The sequence below is a fragment of the Lathamus discolor genome, chromosome 4, assembly GCF_037157495.1.
Source record: "Lathamus discolor isolate bLatDis1 chromosome 4, bLatDis1.hap1, whole genome shotgun sequence".
In the NCBI taxonomy this organism is placed as follows: Eukaryota; Metazoa; Chordata; class Aves; order Psittaciformes; family Psittacidae; genus Lathamus; species Lathamus discolor.
The window spans coordinates 31295674-31316775 of record NC_088887.1 but is presented as its reverse complement, the minus strand read 5'-3'; the positions used below and the strand labels follow the sequence as shown (position 1 = coordinate 31316775).

The 21102-nt window shown below is 43.9% G+C and overlaps 1 protein-coding gene across 1 annotated transcript in view; it reads right to left on the bottom strand.

The window, feature by feature from the left end:
• KCNE2 (potassium voltage-gated channel subfamily E regulatory subunit 2) overlaps positions 1-16219 on the bottom strand; it is a 111425-nt gene extending 95206 nt beyond the window's left edge. Inside the window, exon 1 of the mRNA XM_065676897.1 lies at positions 16162-16219. The gene's annotated coding sequence lies outside the window, so the exon portion shown is untranslated. The remainder of the gene's footprint in view (positions 1-16161) is intronic.
• Positions 16220-21102: the final 4883 nt, after the last annotated feature.

Genomic DNA, 21102 nt, shown 5'->3' with positions numbered 1-21102 from the left:
TTCATACATCGTGCAGTGGTGGGGCTGCTTCTCTGGAGCATGTGGCTCCTGGTTCTAATCTCGCTGTGGTGACGACCAGTGTGTTCAGCTACTGCATGAGAAAGTTTGCTAATTGCCAGTGTCTGTGCTAGTGTCTGACAGATAGAGCAGATGTCATGGCCAATTTTCAATTATGTGCAGAAATAAACTGCTTACCCTGGGAGAAACCAGAGCTTTCAGGACTTCTTCATCCCTCAGATCTTAGGTGTTTCATCTGAGTGCTAACCAAAAGAAGGCACAGTGAGTAACAGATTAATAAAAAGCTCTTCCAGCCTAAAGCTTCATTAGGGAACTTGAAAAACCCTTCCCTTTCTTTCACATAGGCTGTGCTGTCTCTTGCTGTCCAAGATGTAGGCAGGAACTCAAGGCCTTGAAGAACAGAGCTCTCTTGGACTGTTGAAAGCTGCAAGAAGAGCTATGTTTGAACTGCTGTCCATTGCCACTGTGCATTTTGTAGTTCTGTTGCCCGCTCAGTAGACAAACACCCACTGTTCTTGCACCACTCCCAGATCCAAACCAAAGGCATGCAGGCCACCTTTGGACATGCAAGCTGCATTTCAGTAGCTTGGTTCCAAGGAACTTTCACTAGGCAGCTGTGGTTCTCTCTCTTGGCCAACTTTAAGGTTTTAACAAGCCTCTTCTAGCCAGTTGGGTGTTTTTGATCACCACTCTAGCAATTAGCTGAACAGCCTCCCTGGATTTCTGCATTATCCTCTTGTTTTCTAAATCAAATTTAATAATGTTTCCAGGAGCTAAAAAATATCATAGACCAGGCTACAATAGCTTTTTGTCTTTGATGCCTACCAGAAACAAGTCTTAACTAATAAGGCTCCTAGCAATTGAATTCCACCTTTTTGTTTGCTTCCTTTCTCAGTGAGCTGCTACAAATGAAGGTTCGGTTTCCCTGGTTAATTCCACAGCTGTGTGAAGTGTTCTTAGCCTCCTTTCACATCTTGGTCTGTAAATCTACATCCAGCTGAACATCTACAAATTGGTCTGCTGTTAATTTATCTTGGAAAGACTAATGTGGATATGGCTGGAACCTAAGTTTTCTCAGGTCCTCAGTTCAGATGGGGCCCCTTTTTTTTCCTCTTCTAAGTCTCATGTCAAGAGTTGGAGCCAAATATGGGTATACCTTATCCTACATGCAGTTCTAAATAAAAACTGTGCCACAAATCATATTTCCAATGTTTTTATTTCAAGTAACTTGTGTGTTTTGTTTTTCCTGAGGAGCATATTCTGCCGTAGTATTAGAGCTAGTTGCTATTAGGTTTGTTTACGGAAGAAGGAAAAAATTAATGACAACATCAGAGAGATTCTTTGGTGAAATCCTATTTACAAAGCGTGCCCACAAAGTCCTGTTTCCCAGGAAAAAAAAGAAACAAGTAGAAACAAATGACAGCAGAACATTTTCTAGCTCACAGTTACTAAGCCTCCCCCTTCTGTCAGTTCTTTTTTTATGATGACATACTTTACTGGTTTTGTATGTTGACTTGCTTTTTCTCATATACAGTGATTGCCAGTAACTGCAGACCCTCCATGTTGCAATTAGAGGGTACCTCAGACCTGATTTCTTAGCATCTGACTAGGCTTCATCTATTTTTGATTCCCACTTCACCATGCAATGAGCTTACTATAAAGCAAAGATTTCTGCTTCAAGGCAACTAGTAACACCTTGCTATAAACAGTTCAATATCACATGCTATATTCTACTCTGCATCCTCTGAGGCCATAGTTCATCCCTCAGTCATGTGAAAGCTCTGCCAGGTCACGTAGCAATTGAAGGCATGGTCATGTGGGCAGATTGTGAACGGTCACTGCTGTTAGCCAGATCACACAGCAGTGATTTTGTGCCATGGACACACTGCCAGGAGTGTCCCAGGGTGCCTCATGTTCAGCTCCCACTCATTTTTCCCAAGAATGGTAGAATGCCAGCAGAGAGAGAGTGAGACTGGGGGCTTGATGCTGGCTTTGTACCTTCTGGACTGCTTGACTCCAGCTATCCTGTAATGCCACAGCTATTATGAATCATGACACCTCCTCCAAGACTGCTTCTCTGCTATTTCCACAACCCTTCCATCCCTAACTACTTTTTTACTCTCCCATCTCTGGAACATTTCCTGTGATTTTAGAGAAGAGATTCAGAGCAGCCCTGTGGAGAAGGACTTGGGGGTGTTGGTTGATGAGAAAATGAACATGAGCCGGTTCAGTGTGCACTCGCAGCCCAGAAAGTCAACCGTATCCTGGGCTGCATCAAAAGGAACGTGACCAGCAGGTCCAAGGAGGTGATCCTGCCCCTCTACTCTGCTCTTGTGAGACCTCACCTGGAGTATTGTGTGCAGTTCTGGTGTCCTCAGCATAAAAAGGACATGGAACTGTTGGAACAAGTGCAGAGGAGGGCCACGAGGATGATCAGGGGACTGGAGCACTTCCCGTATGAAGACAGGCTGAGAAAGTTGGGGCTGTTCAGCATGGAGAAGAGAAAACTGCATGGAGACCTCAGAGCAGCCTTCCAGTATCTGTAGGGGGCTATAGGGATGCTGGGGATGGACTATTGATTAGGGACTGTAGTGACAGGACAAGGGGTAATGGGTTAAAACTTCAACAGGGGAAGTTTAGATTGGATATAAGGAAGATGTTCTTCCCTGTTAGGGTGGTGAGGCACTGGAATGGGCTGCCCAGGGAGGTTGTGAGTGCTCCATCCCTGGCCGTGTTCAAGGCCAGGTTGGACAGAGCCTTGGGTGACATGGTTTAGTGTGAGGTGTCCCTCTCCATGGCAGCAGGGTTGGAACTGGATGATCTTAAGGTCCTTTCCAACCCTAACTATCCTATGAGTCTATGTTTCTTGAGATGTCTGTGTTTATATAGACTGGGAGAGAGGATGCTCACCAAATAATGCCAGCAACAGCAAAAATAACCCTTGCCCTTTCCAACCCGAACTATTCTGCAATTCTATGGTTTTATGATTCAGGTTCTTGGGCTACATCAAGGGCACTTATTATCCAGCACCTCGCTGTGTGGAACCTGCGTATGTATCTCAAAGAGGCTGGATTCACACTTTTCTCAACCACAGCACTAGGGTTTTTTTGTCCTTTTGACAACTACTTCGGATCATGCCTATGCAGACATGTACAGACATACCTGACATCTTTTGTATGCTCCAAGATGTCTTCATAGCCAGGTGTTCTAAGGCAGCTATTTGACATCTGGATGGAAGTTAGCTGTTACCTGCCCATGAAGATATGCCGTCTGTGAGGTTTTCTGATACTCCCAAACACAAGCCTGGAAAATAAAATTTTCCTTACACAGTTCTCCCTAGTGTCATTTCTGGAAGCACCGACTCCAGAAAAGCAAAAGCATCCTAGGAAAAAAACAAGGTACCGCATTTCCTAGAGGTGCAATTGACTTCACCTTCCTCTGCAAGGTAAGAAGAAACATTTCTTTTTTTCCTTCACAACATTCATCTACTTGTTGTGCGTAATAACCTCCAAGTCAGGATTAATCTACCCCAAATGTAGGCTTCCCCCAATGCAGTCACCAGCCACTGAGCTTGGCTTCCTTTGTAGTCAGCCAGCTGAGGTGCTTTGCAGGCATGATTCATCTCAACCTCAAGTAGATACCTAAATTAGGGCAAAAAAGACCTCAGGGGAGCAGCTCTAATGTAGACATCTACCTCCAGATATTCCAGGTTCAGTAACATGAATCCCACCTCCACACACTTTTCAGCTGACCCAGTTTATCAACAACTGTCATTTACCTCAGCAAAATGCAGACACTTTCATCTGTACTTTTATTTCTTTTTTATTATTGAGAACTCCAGGCTTGTACCACAGATGTCTGGGAAAGACTGGCCCTTCAGACAGCACCACCGGATTAATAAGAATGGAAACATCTTCACAACACAGCTGACTTCCAGTTTGAGAGCTCACCTGGACCTTTGTCATCTGATTTCACATATAGTTGCATTCCCAAAACAAATATATACTTAATCAAGCAATTTACAGGACTACGAAGTATATATCTTGCAGCATTTCAGCCCAAATTACCTGCTACTTACTTACTATTGTTGTTCAAACAGCTCCCAAGGCATATGCAGAGCTTTATAAACACATAAAGCAGATAGATCTCAGTCTATAAAAGCTCTGATTCTAAACAAAACATAGGAGCAAATGAAGACAGACTAGCATTTAGGGCTGAGGGAGTGGTTACAGCCAGCAAGGATCATTTGGTACAGACTTCACATTAAAAACAAAAAAAGTTTGCACATTTTTCAGTTGATATTTCTGGCCCTGGTATTTTGTGCTTGAAAAGCTTCTTCCTGACCTGTCTGGTTTTATTTGCATTGAACCATTTGCTTCATTGGAGTTTCCCAAGAGACTGCAGGATTGTCGTAAACTCCCTGGCACTCTATTTTAAGCAGACCATCAATGTACTTGAGCATTCAAATTCTTAGGAGCTGTCTCCACTGTCGCTAGTAGCCAGTGAGTACTGACCACAGTACCCTCTTAGGCTGCCTCCTAAGGTGCTTTGAGCCGTGGCCCTCTTTGGAAGACCCCACTCTTTTTCCCCATAGCTGGCAGCCCATGTGAGGAGGAGAGGACATGGGAAGAGCTTCTCTGCCTGCTGCACGTCTGCACACAAGACACAACAGGCTGGCACCTCCTTTACCACTTGTGCCAGGCAAGGAGGAAGTCCGGAGGTGCCATGCCAGACACAGCCGAGCCTCAGTGGGGTGTGCAGAGGCAGGACAGGAGCATGGCACTGCTCTTCCCTGAACTGCACCTCCATGGCTCGCGGTGAAGGAGCATGGAGGAGCAGGGAGACCAATCCAGACCAAGACTCTGTCTCCCCCACTGTAGCCCTACAGGCTGAGCCAAGCCCTTTGGGCAAAATTTGTCACCCCTCCTGGGCAAAGAGTAGAGGGAGTCACCCTGGCACGGGACAGCAAAGCTCACTGTAGTGGGCAATGTTACCAACTCTAGGGCTCAGCCCCATTCTTCCTTGCTCTCAGCCAGCCCCCAGCCATACCGGCTGGGCTCCACAGGCCCATTTGCTGCAAAGGGGAATAGAAGGGCCATATGAGGAGGACAGCACAAAGGGTGGGATTGCTCACTGCCCCAGTGCAGCTCCAGCAGGCTCCTGCCCAGGCAAGCAGGAGGGTCAGAGCTGCTGTCCATGCGGTTTCCAATCCCTGTCACCCAGACTGCTGGCTCCCAGGCACAACCTTGGAAGCCACAACAGTTGACAAGATTCGTCTTTTGCAGTAACAGATAACAATAATTTTAATTAATAATATAAAACATCTCAGCCTAGGTATGCTAATTGGATATGATCATATGATCTTGCCCTACTATAAATAAGGAAAAAACATGACTAGCTACCTGGATAGTAGGGAATTTCTTCTGACATTTTGACCCAGCTCATCTGTCTCCTGTCCACACCTCCAGTATTTCCTGATCATTGAACCTCTGTTTAACATACTTAATTCTATGTTGACACACACAGCCTGTCACAACTATTCATCCACCCTAAATTACTACTCTTATTGTAATCTGCCTCTAATAGTAATTACACATTATTCCCTATATCACCTCACGCTAAATCCTGAATGTAGGCCTACTCTGACAGTTAGAACTAAATAATGCCACATCTGTTAGAAAGCTGTTCATGTATATGTATCGCTGTGCACAAGCATAATAGGGTGACAACTCCCTCAGCTTTTCCCCCTCCCTGCCTCCATTCCCAGAAGCTTCTGTCCAGCACATGGGCTTGCAGCCCAGGAGTGTCTCTGCTGTAGGGTTTGGTGTGAAATGAAAGGAATTGGGGAATCCTTGACCACCAGCTGTGGGGCCAAAATATTCACTGAGACCTCTACTACAACCATGCCTGAAGCAGCACCAGCAAGAAAACATCCAGGATGTCTTCTAAAAGAAGAGAGCACACACTCAGGAGGTTTTCTGTCCTACCGCCAGCCAGTATTGAGGTTGTGACACAGATCCCATTTTCCACAGCTGCCAAGACTGCTGTCACACCCTTCTATCAGGATCAGCCATTGACACAGGTGTGCTGATGACTTACTGGTTGTGGTTGTAACTATAGGCAAAGGGAGACATGCAAACATGCATAGCATGTCTATGCAGAGGTCTTTTGATGTGACCTGAAATCCCCCAGCCTGGGAATGTTTCCTTGAACTTCCTCTAAAACACAGACCAGGACCTCAGCACAACCTCCTCTGTCACTCTGGTACAGCCGTCCTGCTGATTGTCCTAATGATAGTCAAAGCCTAGTAGTGTCTGCCCATTACTACTATCCATAAAACAGAGGATGAAACTTCCCAATAGTCCAAGGATTACTGACCACTGTAATTTCCCTCAACCTCCCTTCAGAGAGCTTGCAGGAAAGCTTTCAACAGAGCATAAGCTTTTCCATTACCTGTTAAAGGGTGAATTTTATCTGTAGTGCTTGCATACTGTATAGTGGCAAAATTCAAATCAAAGTGGAGCTGAGGAAATCAATTAGGGTGGAGTTTCTGCAGGATTTAGATGGCTTGCAGTAAATAAGGCCTGGGCCACACATGAATGCTGAGAATGAACCACTAATAATGAATTGCTACACCATCAATGAGCACCATCGGGCCAGCACACTAAAGGGGCCATCATGTCACAGAAAATAGAGCACATGAGCATGTAATTGGAAACCACATCACACTGCATACATGCAAGCAGTTGGGATGGACAACACACCAGCAGTTTAATTCTTCTTCCTTGTAATACTTTATGTCCCAATCTTCACACTTTCTCTTCTCTTAAATTGAAGGTACCATCACACAGCAGGACAGTGACTTATTAACCACCATTATTACCTCCATCAAACTCAGCTCTGAGAAACAACTAGTGAAAACGCCTCCTGAAGCAATCAAGGACTATTCAAAATAGGCACATGAGAAGTAGCTCATAGAAATGTACTGGACTGGAGCACACAGACTGTGCCTGAATAGCCCCTGGGAGAAGCATGGCTACGTGCTGTTATGCAAAAGAGGCTGCACTCTGCAGAAAGCTAGTTCAAAAATCAGCACAGATACAGATTTCTCCTATGCTGCTAGAGTATCTTTTTGTGAAAACTTACATGGATCTGCAGAAACTTATTCCACCTGCCTTGAAGGGGTGAAGGGGCTCAGATACAGAGTGCAAGCTCGTAAAGGCTGACAGTTGTAGAACATCAATAATTCAAAACCCGTGTGTGACTCACACTGCCCAACCCACCCCCTAAGGTTACTCTTACTTAATATTCACAGAAGGAACACTGTTATTTCTTCTTCAAAAAAGTAATTAATAACTTACCATTCATTACCCAAGCACTTCCTTTTTACAACTGACTTCATTAAAAGAACTAGTAAGCATAGAAAATGTTGATTTCCCAACCTCTTAAAATCTTCCTTGTTCATTTTTGTTGAGCATAAAAGTATTATTCATAAGCTCTTAGTTTGCAGAAGACTACTTCTTTTTTGATTTTTGTTTAAAGGGCTTAACTTTGTTTCGTAAGCTGCATTCACCCCTGTTCCTAAAAAAAAGTAACCAAATAGAAAAAGAAGGCAAAAGCCAGACTAGATGAATATTTCCATTTATCTGCAAATTAATATATTGGAAGTCACGTTTCAGACTACTGCAGAAATGTAGACTGATGAGAGTCCTGTTACACCCTGCTTGGCAGAAGATGGTAAATTCTCAAGCACTCCACCTTCGATCATTTTTAATGTCTTGAACAAGAGTGGCTTCCTCTACCCACCATGAGAAGAAGTAATCTCTCCTTTGCAGGCCTCTCCCATGGGATGAGGTAAAATATGTCACCAGTTAGCTACTGATTTTCTACTTTCAAATTACGTATGAACCCCCTGGGAACGGCACCATTCTGAAAGCAGCATGAGGCTTCTTATCAGTTACCACAGAAACAGTGATTTTCACAGAACTGGTCCACCTGTTGAGCTAGAACATACTTCTTGGAGATTTTATTTTGGTTTCAAGACAAATTATGGAGTTGGGATGGGATTAAGCCATTGTTTCACCATCACTGTCAGCCAAAATAGAACCCCCAAAAAGGGATCTTGCCCTCAGCTCTTAGCTGCTCAGTCTTATCCCATGCTGTTCACTTCCTCCCATTATCCTATGCATTCAAGATCAAATCAGGATTCTGATCTGGGTTAAACCAAACCTTTCCTTTTTGCAAGAGTGACTAACCTGGACTGGGTCCCAATCCAATTCTCTCTTTAGCCTTGAAAACACTTGTGTTAATGTGACCAAGAGAGGGGTAGTATGGGAATTGAAGTGAGCATTGAAAGGTCAAGGCTGTTTCACTCACTGTTTACTGCTAGTATAAAATGATCTTGAAACTAAAGCACTAGTGTCACTGGATGAAACAAGTATCTTATTTCTAGCCTGAATTTGCTGCTCTCCTGGTTAAACTATAGGGTTCTCTCTGTTTTCAGGGTTTTTTTCTTTTTTCATTAAGGTAAACACCTAAAATTGTGATATCAACATCTTAGCTTCCCCTTAATAGGGCAAATCAGCTGGCCTTCATCAATGCCTAACACGCCTATTTCACAGGACAAGTATGGTCCCCACATGACTTTCTTTTTAGTCCTGCACAGAAGGGAATGTATGATGTTGCTTTATCTTTGGCACTTCAACACCTGTTTGGTACAGCAGCTTCACATCATGCACATGGTCAAATAAAAGTCCCTGCCTCACACTTCTGCCTGTGCAAGCCCACATGGGAGCACAGAACATGCTTCTTCACCTCTTGCAGGTAGGCTCTGTATGCCAACATCCATATCCCTTGCACCGCCAGCACCTCAGCCTCATTGGAACTATAGAATCATAGAATAGTTTGGGTTGGAAGGGACCTTTAAAGGTCATCTAGTCCAACCGCCCTGCAAAGAGCAGAGGCAACTTCAACTAGATCAGGTTGCTCAGGTTCCCTGTGCCTGTGTGGGCACTGATCAGCCAAAGGGACAGGAGAGGCCTTTTACAAGGTGAAGAGCCTGTGTAAAGATTTCTCTCTTAAAGTGCATTTCTCCTCTGGGGCAGGAAGCCTGGTGTAGCTACTGCAAGGCGAGCAGTGACTGGAGCTGATCTGTTCCATTCACATGCAGTAGTGAAAGGAGAAGATGTCATCTTGGGTCTGGGCTGAGCTGGCCAGCCCTGCATCGTGGAGCCCTTTCCATTGGAAAGCCTGAAAAGGAGAGGGATTTTCTACTCCGCTTGCAGGAGGAGAAAAGGCCTAGAAGGTTTTCAGTTTGTCACCTGAGCCAAATACATGCCTGTGCATGTGAATGGCTGTGCTTGTTCCCTCATTCTGCTCAAACCCTTCTTCCTCAGCATTGCCTGATTGAATTTTTCCCTCTTCATCTACTGCTATGCCTTGTCAGTCCTCTACTGACACAACCCCTGCCTCAGCCATTTGGCTCAGAGCAAGCAGAGCTTCCTGTTAGTCAAACAAGATTTTACTGAGGACAGTGCTGAAGTAGCCCTTTACTCCTAATTTAGTTCAAAATTAAATCTCATCCCCTTGGGACATAAACATTCTGCAAAACCACCTCCTAGAACAGAATACAGAGTGCAACAAAAAAACAGCAGAGAGCATCACCACTGAACTTGGAGACCAACAGATCCAAAAACCTTTGTCAGTGGCAAAATGCTAGTGAGTAGCTCAGGTTTTAGCTCTCCCATCAGCTGCCTAGAACCAGGCTAAGCTTGGGGTTTGCAGCAGTGCTCTACAGTGTCAAAGAGAGGTTAAGACACGGAAAATACTTTGAGACCCGTGGTGCCTAAGCAAGTTAAATTGAGCAACATGCCATCAGTGTGTGCTCAAAATGCTTGGAAATTGTTTTCTAAGCAACTGTGGCTTTGTCTCCTACCATCACTAAAACCTGAGACTTCAGGCAACACTATCACTATAAATATAGGGCAACTCTAGCTAACAAGTGACTTAAAACTGTAATAACCATGCCATTTTAAGTTTATGTATGAGTATATATGCATACATATATTACATACATATTTATACATACTGATATACACACACATATATATAAAGCCTTATTTTCTATGTTATTATACTATGCGCCATATTTCTAAAAAAAAAAACCCTATGCCACAAGGCATAGTGAGCTCTTCACAGAAAACAGCAGTTCAGTGTCATATCAGAGGCTGCTTGGTTATGAATTAATTTTTCTTCTTAAACCTTACTCTATGTGGGGGTACCAAGCATCAATTATCTCATTCTAGACATTCATGTTCAGCTTCCACGAGGGAAAAGTTAGAGCATGAGACTTGAACTATCAAACTAAAACCTGGCCTCATGTGCCACCAGAAATTCAATAGAAGACATTTAGCAATATGATCTAAATCCCGGCGGCACAGGCCTTCTCTTTTCCCTACAGAGTCTCAATTTCTCAACCTCTTCTGTCAGCACTAACAATAAGAACTGCCTGAACTCAGATCTGCCTGTGATCTCATCTCCGGATTGATTCTTCAGTCACATCAGCCCTTCTCAGTAGCTCACTAGTGGTCACATGTAGGTAAGGGTTCCCTTACGGTGGAAGGTGTCAGGCAGTCCAGAAAAAGGGGAGCTTTGAAAGAGATCAGCTCAAAATCCTGTTGGGCAACATCTTACTTGCTCTTGAAAGCTGTTCTGCTGGGTGTAACATATTCTCTGACTCAGTAGCACAGAAGTGGGTGGGAGACCTCACGCTTGAGGTAGGACCACAGGACCACAGACCTGCTACACAGAGTGTAGAGCAGTCAGGACATGTGGAGTTATCACATAGGCAAAGAGAAGGGGCACCCGCTTTAAGCTGCTCATTAGCCAGGCAGAGGCAGTGCTTAGATTGGGTCTCCCACAGTCCAACACTTAGAGAAACCACCTCTGCTCCACAACCTGGCTTTCTGAGTGATGCCATTGCCCCAGATACTGACACTGCTTGTGCACAGAGGAAGCCATTCATTACAGCACTTTCCCAATGACTGAGACAGCGTTTTCCAAAGAGTGTAAAGGAAGAAAGGAAGGAAGAGAAATAGCCGCAGACTTCCTTTCAGGTGCCAACTCTGCAAATAGCACAGCTGGGTGGCTCCCATAGTACTCTATCAACGGGCACACATGCGGAGGCTCATGTCACTGCTCTGCTCTGCCTAACTGGTTTACAAACCTTTTGAACACTGCTTTTTACTGCCTGCTACCACTTGCTATTAGATGCTTTGACTGTCTGGACTCTGAAGGCCTAGCATAGGCAATATTCAGTGCTAGGAGCAGTGTATTCACCATATTTTAAAAATAATACAACACATGCCTTGCGCCTTAACTTGAAAGATATCTAAGTGCTTTATAAATATGCATGGAGCAATCCCTAGTGATGTGCCAGAGATGTTCTATAGACTGTGCTGAGGCATGCTCCCAAGAGAGAGGATCTGCAGAGGCAATTCACAGTAAAGAAGCATTATCATTGCCTGTTCTTCCCCGTTCACCTTGAGAAATGAGATGTAAATACTGTAATGGCAGCTCTGCCTGTATTGTTTGGGCAAAGCAGCCAGCCTCAGAACAGCACAGTAAAGAAAGAAGTATTTAGATGCAGCTCCCAAGTTATATTACCTACCATGAAGACACAGCCCATTGCTTTTTCACATGGATAATGCCCTCTATTACTCCTCAAAGTATGTTAAATCACATTGCTGCCTCTGCAGATAAGCAGAGACTTCATATAAGAGCTTATACACAACATGCTGTTGCACAAACCCAGAATTATAAACAAAATTAGTTTCTAAATCATGGTACTGAGTAGTTTTGCACCCACCTATCCAGCCATCTCTCTGGGTCTGCAATTAGGAGGTGTTAAATAGGGCAGAGCTCCGAATTCAGAGAGCCTAATGTGGTCAAATAACAAAAAATCTGTTCTGTGACTACGCAGTCAAGTGTGTGAGCCTGGCAGGAGGAGATGAAACAAGATTGGCGTGTAAATTTACATTAGTTGGAAGTATAAATCAGGCCTTAGACACATTAAGTAGACACTAGGCCTGTAAATAACGACACAAGCACAATAAAAAGGCTTTTGGCAGGAGGCTGCCCTTAGGACACAGTGCTAGAGGCTCCTGAGATTTGATAAAGGAATAGAAAATAACCAAAAAGGGAAGGGAAATGCTATCAGTCCCAGTGTGTATAAAAGAGGGGACTAAACAAATCAGAATAACCTTGAAGCATGCAGGCCTCCCTGATCTTTCTCAGCTTCTCAGCTGCCCACGTACCACTTGCAAAGCTGTAAATAATGAAAAGAAGGCTCTGAAGCACTTCAACAACAAAGCAGTTTCCAGGTATTCTATCAGCAAGAGCAGTTTCCAGTGTTTATCACAGAGGTATAACAGCAAAAACATTGTTCAAGCTTAATCTTCTTGGCCACTACAAAATTGAAAACAAAACCAATCTCGTCAGCTTCTCTAAGTTAACTGTTTTGCTCTGCGTTGGCATTTTTTGTGTCCTCTTCTGAGGTGGAGAGCTCCAGAACCTTCACAGTCAAAACATTGCTAAGATACTAGGATATGGATACAAAGTCTAAACAAATAAGATGCTTTTTACTCTTTCCCTAGAGATTCGTATGAGTTTTTGTCTTCTCCAAACTCAAGATGATGAGCACAGGGTTTATTTGGTCAACACCATCGAGGAAGAAGGCTTTTGACTGATCTGGGAATAGGTTCCAGGTCACTATTCAGTCACTGAGGGATAAATAGTGGGTGACCTTCCTATGTACTCACAAAATCCAGACCCATGTTCACATTAGAAAGTGAGCAGGAGTAAATGGACATTTATACTAGAGGGAAACAGGCAGGAAACAAACACTAGAAACATTTGTGCTTACTCATCCATACATAGGACCTGGTGTCCGTATTGCTTGCTGCTTCCATAAGACCCAGTTTGCCTAGCAAGGCCTAGAGTGTCAAATGAGGAACTTTAGAATGACTAAGCCACAGATTCTACCCTGAGAGTGTTTTGGTAAAGTCTGCCCAATATGCCAAGACTTCTCTCCCAAGACACTTTGGCTGTTTGTCTGGAGAGGAGAGCTGAGCATAGCATGGGTCTCCAGTATGACACTGTGAAGCAGGAAAGAGGGGCTGGCTTGTGTTACTAAGAGCATAGGCACCAGGAGGCTTTGACCCCAGGTAGCACAGAAGTCCTCTGATATTACCTTTCTCCAGCCACTTTGACAACCTTGGCCACTTCCTCCACGAGGCAGGGAGATAATCCATATTGGCAAGCCAATGTTCGTCTGCCCAGACCCAGACCCCTTTTTTATTTCGCTTTGTACCCTCTGCATCACTGATAAAGCATCTTCCCATTCCAACAACTCTCCAAGCAAAGCTTAGCCAGCACCAGTATCAGCCTGTGCACGACTCCAGTTCATCCAGGAGACTGAGTCCTCCTGGATGCTCAAACAGACCATGTAAATACAGGTGGTAGCAGCAACGCTTACATAAAGCAACAGCAATTAAACTGAAGTTGCCTCCTTATCTTTAACTCTCACCGTCTCCTATGCTGAGTCTGACAGTCATAGCCAGTTGTAGCCTGTACATACTTTGTGAAAATAGATCTCCATTACTTACTGGGCTCTACTGGTCAAATCTTTGTCCCTTCCTTTTCAGCCACTTATATTCCCTTTGTAGTAATCTAGAAAAACTCCTCCATCTTGCTTTCTGGCACGCTTTCTAGAGCACTAAAAGCACACAAAACAGTCCTTCTGCTGTCAGCCTCTGTGCCTAGCATTTATAAGCAGCCACCTATAAACTTCTGCTTAGCTTCTGGAGTCGTGCTCTGAAGCATGCCTCAGTGTCAAGTTTTCTAAATCTCTCTACTGACTACATGTGCCTTTCAAATACCAAGAGCTGCTAAGCAGGCCAAACAGAGGCAATTTTTCTTGGAAAAATAGCAAAAGGCATGCCTCTGACACTATGGCATCCCATTGCGAAATCACAAGCACGGAAACACCAAAGCTTCTCAGCAAAACCTCTGACAGAATTTTATTTTTTTTAATGCAATGTGGACAAAACAATTTTCAATATCCTTATTCTTGGAAACTAATGTAGGCAAGTCTTCCTCAAAAACATAAATCTGAAGTGGCTACTTGACCCAGGAAAGACTTAATAAATTGATTCAAGATCGGCAAAAACAAGTACAAAATGTGTAGGTCTAAACTTTGGACAGTGCAGTAGACCAACCTGTATTATATATGTGCATACATATACTTGTGCATGTCATGAGACAGAATAATAATTTTTCAGAAACAGGCATCATCCTGCTCTGCCACCATTTGAGTTCTTCACTAGTTTGTCTGGCATCAAAACAGTCTCCTGGGGAGCAAGAGAGGTTGTAGCATACCCAGGTTTCACCCCCACTGGCTGTCAGGATGCTCACAGAGATGTGTGCTCAGAGGTAAGATATGCTGCCAATGCCAACAAGTTAAAAGTAGCTGAAGTTCCCAAAAAAATCCAGTAGAAAGGCCTGTTTGGAAATACAGATAGATAGGTTTACCACACTGATAGCTTTCTTTAAAGTCAGGCAAAATGTATCATTTTCCCTCTAGGACAGTAACAGTTTCTGGGGGACGGGAAACACATTGCCTTATACCAAACATTTCCCGGGCACTATAATGAACAATAGGCCTCTCACAAGCTCTCTCAGCTGTATCCATCTGCATCCCAAATGTGAAACACTGGCACAAGTGAAAATTAAACTAAAGCCTCTTTTACGCACATCCAGAATCTACACGATGGACCACAGACCCAGACACGCAGCCATCACAGCCTGTGCCATCCCCACTACACTCTTCTTTCCCATTTCCTTTAAGGAACCTGGATAAGGAAAGGTTTATAATTGGAATGACTACTGCAAGTGGTTAAAACAGAGACTTTGGGTAAGGGAGAGACTCTTCTCCCATGGATTTCACATTTGTCCTTTCTTCATATGAAGTGTTGCTCTCACTATACACAAGATGACCCAACACTTAGAGGTACAAGTTTTGCAGCACTCCTGGAGATGCCTCCTTCTCCCACTCAGATGAAACCTTGCAGGGTTGAAAGAATGGAGAAGACTAAGCCTTTTCAGCATACCAACAGATTGTGTATCTAACTGCACCCCATTTAACTAGCAAATCACCCTTAGGAGATAATGGGCAGGCTGTCAGCAGGAGGCAATGGAGCAATCCATGTGTCCATGTGTTTCAGACTACCACTGCACCTGCACCACAGCTGTCACGTATTTAGTTGGTATTGTAGTTCTCAACAGATCTGGACTGGGAATTCCTCTCTTTAGCAGACCTGTTGTGACAGCAGATTGATATTTGCAAGGAAAGCTGGCATTCAGCTTTGATACTTGTTAAATGTCACAATGGGTAGTGAAAATAAGTAAGTAAACACCCAGGTCAGAGGAAGAGCAAGATTCATATGGAGTTACACCCCTCAAACTCATACTTCTACTCAAGGGAGAAGTTGCACTTATTTCGAAGACTCCTATGCATTCATTCACTCCCAAATCTCCTTCATCTCTCCTGTTGTGCACTACACAAATTTGTAGGCCTGTTTTCCTCCTATTTATTTTGTTTAGCATCTCATTTCTAAGGAGCAGCTTCACCGTGCATAATGCAGCAGCTGCCAGTAAGTCACTAGGATAGACAGCCTTGTTTTCCACAGGGAAGAGTGTGCAGTTAGAAAGAAATGAAGCATCTAAAAATAATGCCCTTACCACTCTACATGCAGCTGGTTTTCTCCAGTTTTCCACTGGCCCACTGCTGTATGCTGATGACAGTGTAAGAGGAGATCACAGAGCCAGCTCAGTACTTTTCCATGGAAGGATGAAATCTCTAAGAATAACAGTTTATCAGAGGAGCCATGTATGTTTGACCTGGCTCATTTTCAGAGATTAGAAACCAAGTAACTCACAATGTATTGTGTTGTCATTGTGGGCTTTTTTTTTCATCTAAGAAGTGATTTTCACGTTTCATCAGTTCTCGGGGGGAGAGGGAAAGAATGCACATCTGTGTGCCAAAGTGGATCAGTGAGAGGATAATAACAAATAATGATAACTTACCCACATGGAGTGCCTTTCATCTTGAAGGATCCTAGAAATGGTGCATTTTGTGGTCCAGTCCTGAACAGCTGAAGTCAGTGCTGATTTCAGTGAGAGCAGAAGTACAATCCAAGATAGGGCAGCACCACTGCAACCCTGCAGGTAGCCAGCTAGCCTGCAGAAAGCTCTATGTTATAGAATCATAGAATAGTTAGGGTTGGAAAGGACCTCAAGATCACCTAGTTCCAACCCCCCTGCCATGGGCAGGGACACCTCACACTAAACCATCCCACCCAAGGCTTCATCCAACCTGGCCTTGAACACTGCCAGGGATGGAGCACTCACAACCTCCCTGGGCAACCCATTCCAGTGCCTCACCACCCTAACAGGAAAGAATTTCCTCCTTATATCCAATCTAAACTTCCCCTGTTTAAGTTTTAACCCGTTACCCCTTGTCCTGTCACTACAGTCCCTGACAAAGAGTCCCTCCCCAGCATCCCTATAGGCCCCCTTCAGGTACTGGAAGGCTGCTATAAGGTCTCCACGCAGCCTTCTCTTCTCCAGGTTGAACAGCCCCAACTTCCTCAGCCTGTCTTCATACGGGAGGTGCTCCAGTCTCCTGATCTTCCTCATGGCCCTCCTCTGGACTTGTTCCAACAGTTCCATGTCCTTTTTATGTTGAGGACACCAGAACTGCACACAATACTCCAGGTGAGGTCTCACAAGATATTGGGGAAATAAGTGCTTTTGAACTGACAATTCACATGCTAGTAGAATTTGCACACTCCTGCTTTTCTGGGACAGAAAGAGATCTGTGCTATTAAATACTCCTGGCCTACAAACCCGGGCAGACGCATTTAAACTGCCTTGCACTAGGGAGCTGGCTGCCCCCTGCCACCATCACCCCAGGAACTACTGGATTATTAATTTAATAATTAAACAATGAGGAAAGTCAAGTTGCAGTGCCTGGGCTCAGGCTCTTGTAGTCTTCATTTTACTAATACAGATATAACTAGTGGCTGAAACTCCTTGCAGGTTTTACTGGGCAAAGCTTGCCTCCATGCAGAGCCAACTATGGAAATGGAGCGGCCAAGGATGATGCGGATCCTAGCTTGTGGATCACGCTACTGAGATGAAAAAGCAAAACCCTAACAACAGCAAGGATTCAGATTCCACTGTTGGTTACCTCCATGCATTCAAAGGCATTTCCCTCTGCTCTCTCCTCCCTGTCCACCTTCACACCATACAAAAATATCTGCATTAAGCTAATGAGTTGTATATACCAGCTCTTTCCCTGACTACTTTGATGACTCAGAAATACCAGGTGCAACTTCAAAGCAACAGCTCTGGTAGGTTATCATATAGGATCTCCAAATTAGATCTCAAGGATACACATATTAAAAACATAACAGCAAATGATGAAGATATGAACATATTGCTTAGGCCTCTGAAGAAATTGCTCAGATTCTTAACGGAGAACTGAAATAGAACTACCTGGAGAATATCAGGATTCCCATGGAGGAGGTTTGCTGAAGTCCCTGGCCAACCTAAGGGGCAGGAGAAAGTTCTTTCCTGTCTCAGTGAATATCTGGCAAATGAAATGGGATACATTTTCAAGGATTCTGCCAAATTTAGATGTTGTGTACTCCTGCCTGGCTGTCATGACCACTCTGGAGGTCACACAAAAAGAAATAGTTCTCACAGCACAAAACCAAGTGAAGTAGATTGCATAGCAACCTACTTTTTCAAGAATATTACAAGCTTCTCCATTCCCTCCAGGAAAACCCTGTCTACGTGCTAGGATGCCACATCCCATCTCAAATGCTAAATTTGTCCAACACACAACATCTGGGAGATACTCTTCTGCACACGAAGAGCCCTGTCCTGCAAGGTAGAGGGAGGAGCCACATAGAACCACACTTGCTCTGAATGTTTGCCAGGCAAAATAGCACTGGATACTATACATATAAAAAGGTACAGTTTAGAGACCAAAGTCTGCTTCTCCTGAAAGCACCATCTGTTGCAACCACAGATTCTTCAGGAGACCCTCAGAAGAAACAGCACTGAGGCTCTGACATTGCATTGGCAACAGAAGCCCAACAACATGGAGGCAATACAGCAGGTGGCCAACAGTCATACACACAGCTGTTGTAAATGCCTAGCAAGGCAAACCCCATTGTGAGAATTACAAGTAAATTTAGCCATTTTGGAAAATACTTATGGCTAATAACATAGACTGAAGTTATGAGCTGGGCAGCAGTAAAATCCATTGTAATTAAGGGTATGGCTATTTTCTCATCTAGCAGTCTCTTTCCAGATGTTTCTGTGATATTTTAATGTGAAGTTTGTTTCCAATGGTGTGATTTAAGAATCCCAATAAACTCAGAAAAACTTAAAATATGCTGCTGGGGTGCAAGCCACATGGTGTTGCAGCATCCCCAAAAAACTCACCCAATCGTCATGCTATGCCTGCACACAAGTCTTGAACCCACTCCAAGTACAGCATTGTCAGGACACACTTGGATATGAATCAAGGCTGCACTTAAGAATGGCAGAGCAGATCGAGATTGCTTAAGTCAGTCCCAATAATATTCCCTTCATTCTCCAGAAACATCTATCAGACAGCAGTTTAATACCTTTTCCGTTAGCCTGTCAGCTAATGCATACCATGCTGCAGAGGTCATTCTCATAGCATGGTATGAATTGTCACCATGACTCTGGAGACTTAGAAGTACCGGAAGAGTTGAGGTTAACTGTTCATTAAGGTACCCTGTGACCCCTGTGACAGTGCTGGTGGTTTGTCACTTGGTTTGGCTTCCAAAGGGTCTGCTCCCTATATCCCAGCCCAAAGTCCAGGGAAACCAGAGGAAAATTTATGAATTTGAAGACTTTTCTCTAGAACAGATACAAAGTGATTTAAATGGGACAGACCAAGCTGGAGGTTATCTGCTTTGAAACGAGCTGTTCTTAGAACATTTGGATTTGACCACTACTTTGTTCCATTTAAAAATTAGGCTAGAAAAATAAATATATTTTACAATCAAATAATATTTATTTTGTTCTTTCATGTTCCTGCACTCATTATAATGAATGCGTACTGCCCTGAAGGCAACTCTATTTCAAGACAGTACTCCATAGATCATAGCTTCTAGGATAGAAATAGAAAAAAGATTAACTTTCACGTCTTGTAGCCCAAAGCAGAATTGCTTGTGAGATACAAACAATACTACACTATAAAGAAAGAAGCTGTCTGCTCCTTTTCATACACAGCAAACTGTGTATGAAAATAACACTCTTAACATACAGTAAAACTGTTGCTGATTGTAGAAATACTCGCACAGTTTACAGTGTCAGTCAGAGTACACTGAACAGCCACAGGACACTGCATTATAAGGTCTCCATGGCCAAGCAAGGAAACACATTTACAGTATTATACATTGCTTCTGCTCCCATCTTTTCAGGAAGCTGAGTTCCCCAAGTATTAAACAGGTTACAGTGAACTAGCTCAAAGGTGAGTGAGCAGGAGGATGGGTGAAAGAATTCTGTTGCAGGGCTCTCTCCCAGCTGTGCTGCTCTAAAGGCTGGTAGAACAGGAACACTCAAACCCTTCAGCACAGATAGCAGGCTCTCCTGAAAGACAGAGAAAAGGACACTGTCCCTGCCATTGCTATCAAACTGCAGAGTTGGGAAAATCATTATATCTCCCCACACCTCCACATCCCAGGCAACACTTTCCCAGCCTTGGCTATTTGGGCTGTACGCTCATTCAAGCCAGGGACATTTTTTCTCAGAGGTGTTTGTACAACGTTTGGCACACTGGGATCTCTAGGCACTCTCACAACATGGAAATCAATAAGAATCATCGTGCCCAAAACCTGCCAGGACAGCTGCTGGGGCTGCATCCAGGAGGCACAGTTGTGTAATGTCTCCCTGTTTAACCATTATGACTTGAAATTTCCATTCAAAGTACATTAGGCACTATCTGGGGTGGAGGGAGAACAAGAAGTACACTTAGAAGTTCCTAAGTAGGACACAGAGCTAAGACTGAACCTTGACCCTCACTCTGAGCTCACCACTTCTGAGCGCTGGCCTTCTTATTCCAAAAGTTTCTTTCATCTTAGTTCTCACATAAAGCAGGGTTCAACTGCTGCCACTAGGCTCTTTCTTCACATCTGCAGTCACCAAACTCTGCCTTCAGGTAGATAGCATATATCTGTATGTTGCAATAGAGGATGCTGCTATTTGTCCACATTTCTCTCTTTTTCCCTGATGGATCCACAATCCTCAGATTTTGCACACCTGGCGAGGTTGCTCTTCACATCTCCCACAAAGAGAAAGTTGTGAAGGGTCTAAAGTTTCCTGTGTTTCCTCTCTGTGAGCATCTTTATGCCCAAACTGGTCTTTTCCCTAGGCTGCAAAAGTGTTGCTAGCAAACTCCTTCCTTACATCCCTGTTCCTTAGCCTTGATTCAAAGAAGGAAGAGGGTCAGCAGAACACAGATAATTTGGCCTGGTGGTGCAGTGCAGAAGAAAAGCACCAATGACTTGTTTGGGAAAGAAGACATGAACTTGCTTAATTCTTCTGCCCCAGTATTACACAGTAGTGGTAGCTAATAGAAAAATCATGAAGCAGGAAGTGTAATCCCAAGATGAGGAATACTTTGCCTGAAATATTCCTGAGGTGACTCTGAAGGGCAGGACTTAAATACAGCCTCAATGCAGAACAGAAGGTGGCATATTCTCTCACCCTGACCCCAAGAATATGAGGATTGGGGAACAAATAGAGAGGATGAAAAAGGAGTGAAAGAGTCCCTGAGAGTCCATAATCTGTCCAAGAACTGACACAATAAAAGTATGTTAAAAACCAACATTGTTTACACACAGCGTATGAATGGAAAAGAGGTCAAAAATCATCCCACGGAAAGAGAGATGTGACAAAATGCCGACCCAGACATGGTCTTCA